Genomic DNA, 17,974 nt, shown 5'->3' on the forward strand with positions numbered 1-17,974 from the left:
CCAGCATCTTGGGTCAGCATTCCGCCTCAAGATGCTGGAATTGGCAGTTGCTGTGCAGTGCTTGCTTGTGTCTGAGAATAATGTGCGCATCTCTCTTTTACTGATAAAGGCTGTGGCTGAAAGGTTTATGTAAGTGTCTTTTAATTGTGCCTGTCTGCAACTTGACATGTCTTCTTTATGGTAAGAAGCAATCTGTCTTTTCCAACACTGTTGATATTCCTATCTGGAGTTTCCATTGTTTGACTTCTCTATCATTGTTTGATTGACACATTTGTAGGAACAGACAGCATTTTTTTTGTTCTATGTGATTCAGCCAGAACAATATGTAACTTTTCTTATAAGCACTGCCACATGAACAAGACTGCACATGGAGTGAATACACGGTAACGACTTCAGCAACACACACTTCCTTAGGAAGTACAAAGAGAGGATATACATTTTTATCAAAAGGAATATTCATTCAAGAAAACTATAAATTAAAAATATAGAACTGCTGACAAGTACTTATCTTGTGGTGGTGAAATTTCTATTCTAGATCTAACAGCTCTTTCCTCAGGGAGGAGGAAGAGGTAGGTTGGGGAAGGTTGAAAAGGAAATGCCTACCAGCATTCAATCCCCAAAATAAGAAGGACCAACCTATTGTGGGGGCAAAGGGAAATTAAGATCTCTTTACTAAAGTTAGCACAGTGCTTAGCCCCTGAACTACCTGTGACTAACGTCTCTGACACCTCCCACCCCTTTTCAACTTTTTTTCTCCTTGTCCACACAACTGATGAGACCCAGTCATTTTGGAGTCACTGTTACCTGCCCTTATTTTTTAAGCTTCTCTAACCCATCCGTCTCTCCTCCTTGAGGAAGGAACTGTCAGTTCCAAAAGCTAGGGTGGTGTATTTTCTATTCCATCTGTTGATTGTGCTGAAATGTTGTCTCCTGAAGGTAAGTATGGTCAGTAACTCTGTCTCATAATTTAACTGTATATACTCATTTCCAGAGAGCCAACTATGAATGTCTGAAGTGAAAAATGTGGTCATGTGCATAATACACTGCTGGCCATTAAAAATTTCAAACACCATAAAGATGACATACAAGATGTGTGAAATTGCCATGATGTGTGATACATGCCTTGATATGCAAATGATTAGTGTTGCAGTACACTCACACAAAACTGGTATTATTAACACCATATACTTTTTGTGTATAAGCAGTTTTCACATTCAGAACTTCCATTTGAATGGTGGTCGTTTGTGAGGAGATTGTGTTATGCCTTATGTAAGAAGGAGAAATGTTTACCAACGTGTTAGAATTTGAAAGCGACAGGATCATGGTGTGTCAGGAATGTGCTTTATTGTTCCACAAAATTGCTGATTGAGTTGGGCAGGATCCCTCACTGTCATGCAAAAATGGAATTGATGGGCTCAGGAGGACCATACTCAACACCATGCAGGGTCTCAACAGCCCCATGCATCTAGCAACTGAGAGGACAGGCCAGCTGTTTGCTTGGCTCTTCAGGATTGTACAGTCATTTTATATAACTTGAGTTAGCAAATACGATTGTCTGCAGCAACAACAGCATCCAAGTGAAAAGTGTGACTATATGTGGAACAACACAGGCTATCAAAATGGCAATCCCTTCACACAGCAGCAGAGAGAGATACCCTGACAGTGGTGTGCCCAATGGCAATACTGGATGCAGGAATGGCACCATGTCGGGATTTCAGGTATGTCCCAGTTCTGTGTAGAGCCTCAAAGTAGACAGTACCTTTATGTGGGGGCTTCAAGGTGCTATGTTATAGCCATGCCAAATCATTAACAGTGGGAATTATAACGTCTGAAGAGCAAAAATCAAGTGAGGCCAGAAGACAAGCTAGAACATCAGTTCAGCATGTAATCAAGAGTTCAAATGAAAAGAGATTTCCCTAAACATGCAAATGTCTAAGCGGCCAAATATCCACATGTCAAGTTGCTAAGCTAGTAAATGCATAACTAATATGAGTCAGTGGCTGCCTTAACTTGGCACCTAAGGAACAAGTAGCTGTCTATAGAACACACGACGTGGGTGCCACATGTTGACAGCCATTGTATTCAGTTTGCTGGCTGCCGACATCATTGGTTGCGCATCCTCCATTGCCATGGTATTATTGGCAGGTGTGGATACCAAATCCATCTCCTCTTTAGTGGGCACATACGGGCAAAAGAGCCCAAGTCTATGTCTTAAATGTCTGAGGAGGGAAGAGGGAGAAACTGAAAGCACAGCCAGCAGTTCAAAATGTAGTAACTGTTCTTTGTCGTGGTGGCATTGGATGGAGTGGTTCAAGCTCTATTGGTTGCTCCACCTGCAGTGTGGAAGAGGAATGTGATGTGATCTTAATCATTATCAGGGTGCAGGGGTCCTGTTGCCTCATATTTGAGGGAAATGGGGGGAAGGGGGGGGACTGATGTTATCCATACAAAGTGATGACCTGAAGGTGGCTTCTGAAGTGGTGGCAAATTATGCTCCTGTAATGGCCATAATTGATTTGTGTGTCTCATGCACCTATTGTCCCTAACTGTGACCTCAAATAGCTGGCAACCCCTGTACTGGACTATCACCCCTGCTGTCCATCCCAGTTGACATCAATTCATGTGGACCCAAACCAACACACCCTTCCAGAAATGAGGCATACAATGGAACTGCTGAAGGTGGGGGGTAGGACACAAAAGATTAAATAACCTGTGGGGCTGTTGTCCATGCAGGAGCTATGCTGGACTACGCCCAATTACCATGATGGTGGGTACGTGGCTAAGTGTGAAAGAGCCTCCTCTTCTGGCATAGTTTGCACTGCCTTTCTAATTTGGGTCTTACAAGACTGGACCAGCTGCTCTGCCATGCTGGATACCATTGAAACTACATAAGGCCTGAAATTCTGACATCGTTAACTGGGAGCCATTGTTAGAGACCAAGGTGATTGGTACATCATCTATGGCAAAAACAGTTGTGAGCACCCTGTGCTGGTGGGTATCCGTGCTGTATAGGGGAAGTTTGACAGGCATCCACCAGTATCAACCACATCTCCCCAAGAAAGGGACTGGCAAAAGTCCTCTTGTACTCTATTCTATAGCTAAGCTGGTTGAGACCACAACAAAAACTTCTGGAGAGGGTTCGCTTGGCTCTGTGGACAGATATGACACTGCACATCTGATATGGGTGCTTATTGCAGGCCAATATACATGCTACTGAGCTAACACTTTCATGTGAGACACTCCCAGTGAGAAGAATGCAACAAGTGAAGGATGCATGAGTGGAGTTAGAGAAATACTACCGTTCTCCATTGTAAGCAACATTACTCCCTGATGTACATTGAGCTGGTCTTTTTACTGAAATAAGATCAAAAATTAGGATGGGCATCCTTAAGAGGATGTACAGACCATCCTGGATGAACTACTTCAGCAGTGCTGCACAACACTGGGCTGTGACTTGTGGATACCACTGCTTCCTTGGTGATGATGGAAAAATCATGCAGAATCATTTGTAATGCATCATTAAACACAAAATAAACTATAAAACCTCATTTTGGGATCCATGAGCAACCTGGACAACACATCATCAGTCACATGCTGTGTGGTGGGCCAAAAACGGATATCATAAAAATAATTGGTAATAAATAGCACCCAATGCTGCAGTCCTTGAGCTGGCTTATTAGAGAAGCCAGCCGTATGGCTGAACAATGATACCAACAGTTAATCATTCATTACTAAGTGAAATTTGGAGCCAGACAGGAAAATGTGAAACTTCTTTAACATCATAGACTATGGCCAGTGCCTCTTCCCTGTTTGGGAGTAATTCTTTTGGGCAGCTGAGAGGGTCTTAGATGCAAAACCAATCAGCTGTTCTGACCTGCCCACATTTGTGTGGGGCAGTATGGCACTGATCCCATACTGTGATGCATCAGTAGCCTGTGTTAGGCTTTTCTTGAGACCAAATAGTAAGGCAAGGACTGGTGTGTAAACAAAGTTTTAACTGCATAAAAGCATGCTGAAAAATGTTGGGCCAAACAAATTTTACACCTTTCTTACAAAACTGATTGAGAGGTTGTGAGACCCCTGATGCATCTGGTATGAATTTGTTGTAATTTACCGTGACAAGGAATTACTGCAGCTCCTTTAAAGTTCCAAGGGGCAGGCAGTTCATCAGCTGCCGCAACATGGTCATCAAGTAGTTTAATGCCTTCCCTATTTAAGACATGCGCTAAATACTTGACACCAGCTGTAAAAAAGTACACTTTTCCAACTTACAATGCAAACCACTACCCTTCACTGCCTGAAACAATGCCAGTAAGTTTTGTTGATGTTCTTCTGGGTGGCATCTGTGACTATTAAATCATCCAGGTAAGTTGCACACTTTGGGAACGGCAAACTTTCTGCTCAATAAAATGCTGAAAAATTCCTGGAGCTGATGCAACACAAATAGATAACTTGGTAAATTTTTAGAGGCCAAATGGTGTATTAATAATGACCACCTGCTGTGACTTACTATCAAGGGCCAACTGCTGATAGGCATCTCGCAAATCAGTCTTTGAAAAATAGTGTCCACCAGCCAGCTGCATAAATAAGTCCTCAATGCAAGGAATTGGATAAACCTCCACTTCATTCTGGACATTAATTGCAGTTTTGAAATCATTACACAGGTGAATTGCCCTCAGGGTTTTTTAACCACAACTAATGGCATTGCTCACTGACTTGATGTTACAAGCAAAATAACCTCTAAGTCCTGGAGTTTGTCTAATTCAGCTTTAATGACCTCTCTCATGCCAAATGTCAAGTATGGCAGAACTTAGGGGGCGTGGAAGGATTAAGCTGAATATTGGTCAGGAAATCTCTTGCTTGACCCAATGTTGGCTCAAACAACTGTTTGTGGAGCTGCAAAAGCAACTTAAGGCCATGAAAAGGAATGACTGCAGACGCTAAATTATTGTGATCAGTAATTTAGAAATCATGATATAAAAGAATCCAGCCCAAAAATATTCAACACTGAGGTGGAATTGGATACTAATAATGTTACTTGGCTTCCCACATTTTTATTTTTTACCACTGCAACTGGTTGATCTCTAAACAGCATATGTTGGTGGCTATAGAAGATCACTGTTTTGGAAACTGCTTGTGACCTATTGATCCCCAGATACGTAGCCACAATGATCAACAAGCTGCAGCCCCAATATCGAGCTGTAACTCAACAGAACATCCCAAAATAAACAATTGCAACTCAAGCACATGAGCCATCTGCCAGATGTGAGGTTGATGTGGAAAGTACATTAATAGAAAACTGATCAACATTGCGAACAGGACATTGCATAGCACAAATGGTATCAATATGGCCACTGTGGTTGTTTTTGTACCAAAATTAATTTAAATGCAGACATTTCCACCACTTATGTTAGATGAGGAAACTGGAGAAAGCCCTAGAATCTAAGGAACTGCCCAATGCTGAGAGAGGATGGGCATTACTGTCTGCTACACCAGTCCAAGAATTGCAATGACCACTGTGCAGTTTGCAAGAAAATCAGTCTGTCAGCAGAGAAATCTGATTTCTGGCATCCACTGTATTAAGGTGCTTAACAGGGCGTGGTGAGACCACTTCTTAACAACTAAAGGTGACCCAGGCACATCAGACCCCGGGAATGAGACCCTGCTGTGTTACCTGACAATGTACTGTGGGAATAACTACAATCCACTTCTGCTACTTGGCATTCATCAACAAAAGCTTCCTGAGCCACTGCAGATAGCTCATATGACCATACTAACTGTGTCACATCAGCTAGAGAAGGGTCAGACATTTAAGACCTTCACATGAAATGACTTACCTGGAGCCAAGTGAATCTCCATAAGGTATGCCAAACTGACTACAATTGAACTTACAATCACCAAACAAACTCTGGAATTCCACTATCTATTCCATGTATAACTCATTAACCTGCTTTAACTTAAGCCACACTACCACAACATGTGATTTACGCTCAAAACATGCAACCAAGGCCATACACAACTCATCAAATTTCAGTGGAGCGAGGTCCATAGCATACAAAGCTTTTGCACCTAATTATAGAGAAAGGAACTGAAAGAGAGTAGGTATGCATTCATATCTACTGGTTGAATCACTTTTCTTACCTTGTGGAAGAGTGAGAATTGTCTCAGGTAGCTGCCCAATCTCTGTGTACCAACAGCAGAAGGTGCAAAAGCCAGAGGGAGCAAAAGGTCCAAAAATCAGAAGGGGCTGCAATCAGTGGCATCTGTTGCCATGGTTGCACTCGTGAATGTCTGCAGATGCTCAGCATGTAATTGCTACTGCTGCTGTTCCTGTTGTTGCAATTGCAACTGTTGCTACCATAAATCCATAAATAAGTCCTCCGTTGTGATGCAACCCAACCAATAAATGCATGAGTCAGACTCATCACCACTTTACTATATCCTAGGAATGCCAAGCTCTCAGCAGTGGGAATTATAATGCCCAAAGAGAAAAAAAACCAATCAAGACCAAAAACACAAGTGAGAATGTCAGCTGTTCATGTAATCAAGAGCTGTGTCAATACAGTGAGTGGTCATGTTGCCTTTGCTTGCACGGCCTCCATATCTCTCACTAATTGAAAACATCTGCTCATGGGTTGCCATGAGACTGGCAAGACCCCACTTACCTAACCAGGTTAGAGCCATTGTTGGAAGGTACGTGTCTTAAATTTCTCTCCCTGTGTACCATAAAGTACCTACAGATTTCATCATGTATTCTTCCTGCTATATAGTACCATGTACAACAAGCAAATTTTCATTTTTGCTATATTTCTTAGTGTTACAATTTTAATGACCAGCAGTGTATGTGTGTATGATACAATTACTGACTCCAGAAAGGTAATTATGCCAGTTATTTCAATGGAAGACAGGTAACTTGTGAGTGCATCACAAGAAAAGTAATGAAACAGCCTTACAGAATATTATAACGTAAGGCTATCTAAAGTCAGATATAAAAAAAGTTTCTTTTATTGTACAAAAATCACTTAGTTTGAAAATATTGCTGATGGGCTCCTGTACAACAAAAGTTTTAATTGTCATCCAATGGATCACAATTAAGCACTAACCAGTAGCAGTCTATGATCTTGTTTTGTGGCAGTAAAGCTTCTTATTGAATATTAATTTGTCAAGTGTCACCTAAAATCAATTCAGCAATGACCCTACAATTATATAATTTTCATTGTGTCTTAGGTAGCTGCACATATGAACAGCTCTGATGTTAGAATTGTAACACTTTGCAAAGAATACAGCAAAATATTGAAGCAAGTAATCCAAAAAACGAAGCAGCTTTATTATGAGAAAAAGATGATTACATCAGGCAACACAATAAAAATTGTGTGGGGTATGGTGAAGACAGAGACAGGCGGTGCCAAAAAGAAAGAGGAACAAATAGCTCTAAAAATAAATGAGACTTTGCTAACAAGTACTAGTAGTGTTGCAAACCTCTTAAACAAGAACTTCATTTCTGTTACTGGCAGTTTGGGGTTATAAGGTTCGGTGATAGGACGGTGGAGTACCTGAGAACAGTCTTTAAAAATAACTTCAGTAAAATGGAAATGACACTCATGTCTCCCAAAGAAGTAGCATCCATCATAAAATCATTAAAATCTAAGTATTCCAGTGGGTGTGATAATATATCAATGAAGTTGATAAAAGAGTGCTGCTGTGAGTTCAGTTCTATCTTAAGTTATTTGTGTAATCAATCTCTTATCAGTGGAACATTTCAAGACTGGCTAAAATATGCTGAAGTTAAGCCTCTTTACAAGGAGGGGGATAAAGAGATACCAACAAACTGTCAACCAATTTCACTTCTGCTGGCTTTCTCAAAAATATTTGAAAAGATTGTGTTCAAGCGTCTCCTTATGCACCTGACTGCAAATAACATATTGTCCAAGTCACAGTTTGGATTTCTGAAGGATTCTGATATAGAGAAAGCTTTTTACATTTGCAGTGAGAATGTACTTAATTCATTAGATAATAAATTAGAGGCTACTGGCATTTTCTGTGACCTGTCACAAGCTTTTGAATGTGTAAACCACAGCATTCTCTTATGTAAATTAGAATATTATGGTGTCACCAGCAATGCTGCAAAATGGTTTGGGTCTTATCTGTCTAATAGGAAACAAAGGGTATCATTGTGAAATACCTGTGCAGTAAGCAGTCTGTCTTCATCTGACTGGGAATTAAGTACATATGGTGTTCCTCAAGGTTCCATCTTGGGTCCATTGCTTTTTCTTGTGTACATTAATGACCTCTCATCTGTTACATTGTCATATGCTAAGTTTGTTTTGTTTGCATATAATACAAACATTGCAATAAGTAGCAAGTCAGGTACAGATTTAGAAATAGCTGCTAATCAAATTTTCACTGACATTAATAAGTGTTTTAAAGCTAATTCACTGTCATTAAACTTCAAGAAGACCTGCTATATGCAGTTCAGAACCTGTAAGAGATTTCCTTCCAGCATGAGTATAACATATGAAGACATGCAGATCGAAGAGGTGACAGTGTTAAATTTCTGGTCTTACAACTTGATAATAAATTCAGTTGGGAAGGGAATACCACAGAATTGCTTAAGTGCCTAAACAAGTCTGTATTTGCTGCGAGAATGATGTCGGATGTAGGAGATATAAATATAAAAAAAACTTGCATACTTTGCTTACTTTCATTCTATTATGTCATATGGGATCATATTCTGGAGCAACTCATCAAACCGAGCAAAAGTTTTTAGGGTGCAAAAGTGTGTGATAAGAATCATTTGTGGTGTAAATTCAAGAACATCTTGTAGAAACCTGTTAAATGAACTTTGTATTCTAACCACTGCTTCTCAGGATATTTGTTCCTTAATGAAATTTGTTGCAGGTAATACATCTCTATTCCCAACCAATAGCTCAATACATATTATCAATTCTAGGAATAAGAGCAATCTACATAAAGACCTAAAATCACTTACCTTGGTCCAAAAAGGGGTCCAATATTCAGGAACACACATTTTCAATAAATTTCCAGCAACCATTATAAACTTGGTTTCAGATAAAGCACTGTTTAAACAGAGTTTGAAAGACTTTTTGATAGGCAACACCTTCTACACCATAGATGAGTATCTTAACAGAGACTGTCAAGCCAGCTTAAGTAAAAATATCTGTTAGATTTTAGTTTTGACAAAACTTGGTCACAACAGCCAGGATTAGGTATTTTGTGTATGATAAATTTATTAATAGTGCAGAGCAGTATTTCATTCTGACAGTGTGTTAGTTCTGTAAATATTAGCTGTTCCAGCTTACTGCATTGTATTAACCTACTTGACTACCTCCTGACAAATGACCAGGGTAGTACTATATTCAAATGTTTCATGTTTTTATGTTATACTTTCTGACATGTTCCACATCCACAAGAATCATCTCATTTTTTGGGTCTATGGAATGAAAACTGAAGCTAACCTAATCTAATCTAATCTGTGGTCATATCTGGATCATTCCAGTGATTGGCAGAGAATGTTGTGCAGATTAATCTGGTTCACATGGTTTCAATCAAAATCAAATAGGAGTAATGCAGGAGTAGGTTTAATAATGAACAGGAAAATAGGAATGCAGGTAAGCTACTACAAACAGCATAGTGAATGCACTATTGTGGCCAAGATAGATACGAAGCCCATGCCTACCACAGTAGTACAAGTTTATATGCCATCTAGCTCCGCAGATGATGAAGAGATTGATGAAATGTATGATGAGATAAAAGAAATTATTCAGATAGTGAAGGGAGATGAAAATTTAATAGTCATGGGTGACTGGAATTCGATAGTAGGGAAAGGGAGAGAAGGAAACGTAGTAGGTGAATATGGATTGGCGGGAAGAAATGAAAGAGGAAGCTGCCTGGTAGAATTTTGCACAGAGCATAACTTAATCATAGCTAACACTTGGTTCAAGAATCATAAAAGAAGGTTGTATACATGGAAGAATCCTGGAGATACTGACAGGTTTCAGATAGATTATATAATGGTAAGACAGAGATTTAGGAACCAGATTTTACATTGTAAGACATTTCCAGGGGCAGATGTGGACTCTGACCACAACCTATTGGTTATGAACTGTGGATTAAAACTGAAGAAACTGCAAAAAGGTGGCAATTTAAGGAGATGGGACCTGGATAAACTGACTAAACCAGAGGTTGTACAGAGTTTCAGGTAGAGCATAAGGGAACAATTGACAGGAATGGGGGAAAGAAATACAGTAGAAGAAGAATGGGTAGCTTTGAGGGATGAAGTAGTGAAGGCAGCAGAGGATCAAGTAGGTAAAAAGATGAGGCTAGTAGAAATCCTTGGGTAACAGAAGAAATATTGAATTTAATTGATGAAAGGAGAAAATATAAAAATGCAGTAAATGAAGCAGGTAAAAAGGAATACAAACGTCTCAAAAATGAGATCGACAGGAAGTGCAAAATGGCTAAGCAGGAATGGTTAGAGGACAAACGTAAGGATGTAGAGGCTTATCTCACTAGGGGTAAGACAGATACTGCCTATAGGAAAATTAAAGAGATTTTTGGAGAAAAGAGAACCCCTTGCATGGGTATCAAGAGCTCACATGGAAACCCAGTTCTAAGCAAAGAAGGGAAAGCAGAAAGGTGGAAGGAGTATATAGAGGGTCTATACAAGGGCAATGTTCTTAAGGACAATATTATAGAAATGGAAGAGAATGTAGATGAAGATGAAATGGGAGATATGATATTGCGTGAAGAGTATGACAGAGCACTGAAAGACCTAAGTCGAAACAAGGCCCCGGGAGTAGAAAACATTCCATTAGAACTACTGGCAGCCTTGGGAGAACCAGTCCTGACCAAACTCTACCATCTGGTGCGCAAGATGTATGAGACAGGTGAAATACCCTCAGACTTCAAGAAGAATATAATAATTCCAATCCCAAAGAAAGCAGGTGCTGACAGATGTGAAAATTACCAAACAATCAGTTTAATAAACCACTACTGCAAAATACTAACACGAATTCTTTACAGATGAATGGAAAAAGTGGTAGAAGCCGACCTGGGGGAAGATCAGTTTGGATTCAGTAGAAATGTAGGAACATGTGAGGCAATACTGACCCTGTGACTTATCTTAGAAAATAGATTAAGGAAAGGCAAACCTACGTTTCTAGCATTTGTAGACTTAGAGAAAGTTTTTGACAATGTTGACTGGAATACTCTCTTTCAAATTCTGAAGGTGGCAGGGGTAAAATACAAGGAGCGAAAGGCTATTTACAATTTGTACAGAAAGCAGATGGCAGTTATAAGAGTTGAGGGACGTGAAAGGGAAGCAGTGGTTGGGAAGGGAGTGAGACAGGGTTGTAGCCTCTCCCCGATGTTATTCAATCTGCATATTCAGCAAACAGTAAAGGAAACAAAAGAAAAATTTGGAGTAGGAATTAAAATCCATGGAGAAAAAATAAAAACTTTGAGGTTTGTCGATGACATTGTGATTCTGCCAGAGACAGCATAGGATCTGGAGGAGCAGCTGAATGGAATGGCCATGGTCTTGAAAGGCTAAGATGAACGTCAATAAAAGCAACACGAGAATAATGGAATGTAGTCAAATTAAATCGGGTAATGCTAAGGGATTTAGATTAGGATATGAGACGCTTAAAGTAGTAAATGAGTATTGCTATCTGGGGAGCAAAATAACTGATGATGGTCAAAGTAGAGAGGACATAAAAAGTAGACTGACAATGGCAAGGAAAGCATTTCCAAAGACGAGAAATTTGTTAACATCGAGTATAGATTTAAGTGTCAGGAAGGCGTTTCTGAAAGTATTTGTATGGAGTGTAGCCATGTATGGAAGTGAAACATGGACGATAAATAGTTTGGACAAGAAGGGAATAGAAGCTTTCGAAATGTGGTGCTACAGAAGAATGCTGAAGATTAGATGGGTAGATCATATTAGTAATGAGGAGGTATTGAATAGAATTGGAGAGAAGAGAAATTTGTGGCACAACTTGACTAGAAGAAGGGATTGGTTGATAGGACATATTCTGAGGTATCAAGGAATCACCGGTTTAGTATTGGAGGGCAGCATGGAGGGTAAAGATTGTAGAGGGAGACTAAGAGATGAATACACTAAACAGATTCAGAAGGACATAGGTTGCAGTAGGTATGGGAGATGAAGAACCTTGCACAGGATAGAGTAGCATGGAGAGCTGCATCAAATCAGTCTCTGGACTGAAGACCACAACAACAACAACAACAATGTGGTTTCAACACATTTCATAATCTGCAGAATTGTCTCAAGAACTGGCTCCCTGTTTCTTGTTGAAAGGAAGACATGAACCAAGGACTTTGACAGTTCTGTTCTGTGGCTAGCTAAGATGTGCTCTCTCAGGCTTCTGCCACAAGGTTGATGACTGTAGGATCCTCGTAAATGGGTCAGGCGTGCACTTCGCATCAGATGCTGATTCCCAAGTAACTGCCTGGTCATGGGCAGTGAACAACGTCTTTTTTTGGTTAAGTGACCCTCCATCCATTCCAGATAACAAAGCAGTAGGAAACCTGGAAATTAACTGTTGTATTATTTGCAACAAAGCACTAGAGCTTGAAGCACCCCTAGAAGCTGTGGAACTCACATAATACAATGTACAGAAAGCTGAATAAAACCTAGAACCAATAACAGTGAGATTTTTGGAGAAAATCAAAGAGTATATTGAAATGATAGGCTAATGGGAAATGGAGGTGATATATTTGTCTCAGTAGACAAAAAACTCAAATCCATTGAGACACAAATGAAGCTGCATGCAAGATTGTTTGGGGAAGACTCATTATCTGGGGTAGCCATAAACTTATTTATAACTGGCTCCTTCTACCAACCACCATACTTGTCATGGTGTTCACCTTCTTTGTTTGTTGTCCTCGGTGTCAATGTACTAGTTGAAAAATTAGGGGGTGGAAGTGTAGTATTGCCTACAGTAAATTATGTAGCCAACAGGTGCACATTTGCGTTTCACAGTTCTTTACTTTCACTTATCACAACCACCCAGTAATATACAGTTATATGGTGAGAGCAGTATTGTTTAACCTTTGATAAGCCCCATTAATAGGTTTCAGCTGAACATCCACATACTGCTACAATAGTTTATTATTGAACATTTCTGAGCAGTAAAGACCTAACCAAATAGTTCACAGTTCTTGAAGAATAGGAAGTTATGTATGGAGCAGACACTGTCATTTTTTAACACATGGCCTAATTGTGTAACACTTATTTCACATTTAAGTTGAAGCATTGTTGTTGTTCTAACCAACACAGGTTTCTTGTCTGTTACTTGGCTAAGGACTGACTGTCTTGGGATCAATATCCTCACAATAATAGGTGCTAAAACTACACATTTTTCAAAGTTAAATTTATGGAAATTACAATTAAAATTTAACTCATTAAATTAACTGAATACATTGAAAGATTCTATTTCTTTAACTGTTTCTTTTACTACAAGGGTTAAGCCAAATTATTTGCTTAAAACATGAAACTAACGTATATCATTATGCAAACAATACTTTTGACAAAACTTTTAATTATTTTGGAATTAATTAAGGGCTGGCTTTGTTAACATGTTTTACAACAGAGCCAAATAGATCCTTTAAGAATACTATTTGTTGTTCCTCCAAATATTTATAATTAGTACAGAATTTATATTTGTTTATTAGCCAACAATAGAATTTAAGTTACGAAACAATCACTGATTTCACCCTATAACAAAAGTATTAACTAGGAATAGTCAAAATAAATTAGAAAATTACTTACATACATAAAACTAAGCACAAAATTAGATCTGGTGTTATATTCTTTACAAATGAGGGACATCCTTTCTCTTTTATGAAAATGCAGATTATACTCACATATGTTAATGGTAATTAATTCAAAAATGAATTTTAAGGAGGCAGATGACAAAACAAAATAGGAAGTAAAAATATTCCAGCTTGCTTAATCACGGACTCACTCACAGATGTAACCAAAAACTTGAAAGAAATCTTCAGTTCACTAGTACCACGTTAAATTCTGCAATGCACTGTCATCATTGGACGAGACTTCAGTCATGCGACAATCAACTGGGATAAATACAGATCATCATTAAATGTCTTCTCTGACAACTTTTGTATGGATATGATATGGAACGTTTGCTTTGCTTAGTTGTAGATAACCAGATGGTAGACTTTGGTTCATCAGGAGCGTACTTGGGCTCTGTGGCCAGTCTACAAAGGAGATCATTTACAAAACACTTATGCATTCCATCTTAGAATATTGTTAAAGTTTGGAGACCAATACTAAATAGGACCAACGTGGGTGCTGAATGTACACTGAAGTGACAAAGTCATGGGATAGCAATATGTACACATACAGATGGCAGTAGTATTGCATGTGCAAGGTATAAGAGGGCAAGTGCATTGGCAGAGCTGTCATTTGTACTTGGGTGATTCCTGTGAAAGGTTTCCAACATTATTATGACTCCATGGTGGGAATTAACAGACTTTGAACACAGAATGGGACATCCTATTTTGTAAATCATTACAGAATTCAGTATTCCAAGATTCACGGTAGCAAGACTGTGCCAAGAATCAAATTTCAGGTACTGCCTCTCACCACAAACTACACAGTGGCTAATGGCCTTCATTTAATGACCAATAGTAGTGGAATTTGTGTAGAGTTGTCAGTGTTAACAGACAAACAACACTGTGTGTAATATCCACAGAAATCTATGTGTGACAAACGACAAATGTATCACTTTGGACAGTGTGGCAAAATTTGGTGTCATTGGACTATGACCAATGTGAGTGCATTTGTTAACATCAATCAATTGCAATGCCTCTCCTGGGCCCAAGACCATATTTGTTGGACCCTGGTCGAGTGGAAATCCATGGCCTGGTGAGATGAGTCCCAATCCCAGTTGGTAGGATTTGAGTGTGGCATAGACCCCTGATGCCATGAACCAAGCCGGCCAGAGTGGCTGTGCGGTTCTAGGCGCTGCAGTCTGGAGCTGTGCGACCGCTATGGTCGCAGGTTCGAATCCTGCCTCGAGCATGGATGGGTGTGATGTCCTTAGGTTAGTTAGGTTTAATTAGTTCCAAGTTCTAGGCAACTGATGACCTCAGAAGTTAAGTCGCATAGTGCTCAGAGCCGTTTGAAGCATTTGAACCAAGCCATGAACCAAAGTTGTCAACAAGGCACTGAGAAAGCTGGTGGTGGCTCCCTAATGATGTGGACTGTGTTTATATAGAATAGACTGGGTCCAACTGAACTGATCATTGACTGTAAATGGTTATGTTCAGCTGCTTTAGGGCCATTCGTAGCATACAAATGTGGAATTTTTATAGATGACAATGCACCATGTCACCAGGCCACAATTCTTCATAATTCGTTTCAAGAACAACCTGGGCAATTTGAGCCAGTGATCTGGCCACTCAGACGACCTGACATAAATCCCATCGAACGTTTATGGGACATAATCAAGAGGTCAGTTCATGCTCAGAATCCTGCACAGGAAAAACTTATGCAATTATGGTCAGCTATAAAGGTAGCATGGCTCAATATTTCTGGAGGGAACTTCCAACAACTTGTTGAATACATGCTATATTGAGTTCCTACACACCACGCAAAAGGAGTTCCAATATGATATTAGGAGGTGCCCTATAACTTTTGACATCTCATTGTATACAAAGAACATGATGGTCACAGGTTTACTTCACCCAGATGTTAAAGGAGCTGCCAAACAACCAGAGATACATGCAAACTATGCCATGATAGCCTACTTAGTAAGTTTCAAGAACCAACTTCTATGTATCTACATCTACATCTATACTCTGCAAACCACTGTAAGGTGTACAGCAGAGGGGACATCTCATTATACCAGGTATTGGGTTTTCTTCCTGTTCTGTTCATGTATGGAGTGCAGAAGGAATGATTGTTTGGATGCCTCTGTGCATCCTGTAGTTATTCTAATCTTATTTTCATGCTCCCTCTGTGAATGATACATAGGGGACTGTAGTATATCCCTAGAGTAATCATTTACAGCCATTTCTTGAAACTTTGTAAATAGGCTTTCTCAGGATAGTTTATGTCTTTCTTCAAGAGTCTGGCAGTTCAGTTCCTTCAGTATATCTGTGACACTCTCCCAGCAAACCTGTAACCATTAATGCTGCCCTTCTCCATATACTTTCAGTATCCCCTATCAGACCTATGTGGTACAAGACCCTTACACTTGTGCAATGTTCTAGAAGCAGTCGCATCAGAGATTTGTTAGCAATCTCTTTTGCAGACTGGTTGCACTTCCCTGACATTCCATTGATAAACCAAAGTCTACCACCTACTTTACCCACAACTGAATGTATGTGATCATTCCATTTCATATCACTACAAAGCGCTACATCTGGGTTCTTGTGAGAGTTGGCCAATTCCAACAGTGACTCATTGATATTATGGTCATAGGATACTGTATTTTTTCATTTTGTGAAATGCAAAACTTAACATTTCTGAACATTTAGAGCAAATTGCCAATCTCTGCACCACGCTGGATTCTTATCAAGATCTGACTGAATATTTCTGCAACTTCTCTCAGGTGATACTTCATTAAGAATAACTGCATCATCTGCAAAAAGCCTGATTTTTGAACAGCAGGGGTCCCAGCACACTTCCCTGTGGCACACCCGAAGTTACTTCTAAATCTGACAGTGACTCTCCATCCAAGATAATATGCTGTGTCTTCCCTACCAAAAAGTCCTGAATCCAGTCACCAATTTCACTTGATACCCCATATGATCATACTTTAGACAATAAGCATAGGTGTGGTACTGAGTCAAATGCTTTTTGGAAATCAAGCAATACAGTACCTGCCTGGTTGCCATGATCCAAAGCTTTCAGTATCTCATGTGAGAAAAGTGCGAGTTGGGTTTCATATCATCGATGTTTTCAAAATCCACGCTGGTTGGCATTGAGGAGGTCATCTTGTTCAAGATTCCTCATTATGTTTGAACTCAGAACATGTTCTAAAACTCTATGACAAACCAATGTCAAGGATACTGGATGGTATTTTTGTGGATCACTTCTACTATCCTTCTTCTAGACGTGTATATTACTTGTTACTTGAAAGTTTGCTAAATGCTTTCATGTACACAGTAATAATATGTTATGTAAAATCATTTAAATCTCTGTTTTTTATCAATTATCGTATTTTCATATGACAGTTTACACAACAGAAAACACTGAAGTACCTATCACTTGCATATTATTATTTTTGATTGTAAGTTACACAAATTTTGATACATAAAGTCAGCACAGAACAAAGTATTGAAATTATTAATCATAGGTGTTAATTGATTAATCATAAATTGTATGTTGTTGCAAATAATGTGAAATTACAAGTTACAAGCTCAAATTATATTTATGTACCAGTTCCTTCATTAAAAGTATAGATTGAATAGTGTACTAAAAAATATAAGGCAATTATACACTCCTGGAAATGGAAAAAAGAACACATTGACACCGGTGTGTCAGACCCACCATACTTGCTCCGGACACTGCGAGAGGGCTGTACAAGCAATGATCACACGCACGGCACAGCGGACACACCAGGAACCGCGGTGTTGGCCGTCGAATGGCGCTAGCTGCGCAGCATTTGTGCACCGCCGCCGTCAGTGTCAGCCAGTTTGCCGTGGCATACGGAGCTCCATCACAGTCTTTAACACTGGTAGCATGCCGCGAGAGCGTGGACGTGAACCGTATGTGCAGTTGACGGACTTTGAGCGAGGGCGTATAGTGGGCATGCGGGAGGCCGGGTGGACGTACCGCTGAATTGCTCAACACGTGGGGCGTGAGGTCTCCACAGTACATCGATGTTGTCGCCAGTGGTCGGCGGAAGGTGCACGTGCCCGTCGACCTGGGACCGGACCGCAGCGACGCACGGATGCACGCCAA

The 17,974-nt window shown here is 39.8% G+C and overlaps 1 protein-coding gene across 2 annotated transcripts in view; it reads left to right on the forward strand.

Annotated features, from left to right (window-relative positions):
• The window catches only part of LOC126474952 (serine/threonine-protein kinase Nek8), a 321,061-nt gene that overhangs the window by 160,874 nt on the left and 142,213 nt on the right, over positions 1-17,974 (forward strand). The gene's annotated exons all lie outside the window — the stretch shown is intronic.

Source organism: Schistocerca serialis, chromosome 4, assembly GCF_023864345.2.
Source record: "Schistocerca serialis cubense isolate TAMUIC-IGC-003099 chromosome 4, iqSchSeri2.2, whole genome shotgun sequence".
NCBI lineage: Eukaryota > Metazoa > Arthropoda > Insecta > Orthoptera > Acrididae > Schistocerca > Schistocerca serialis.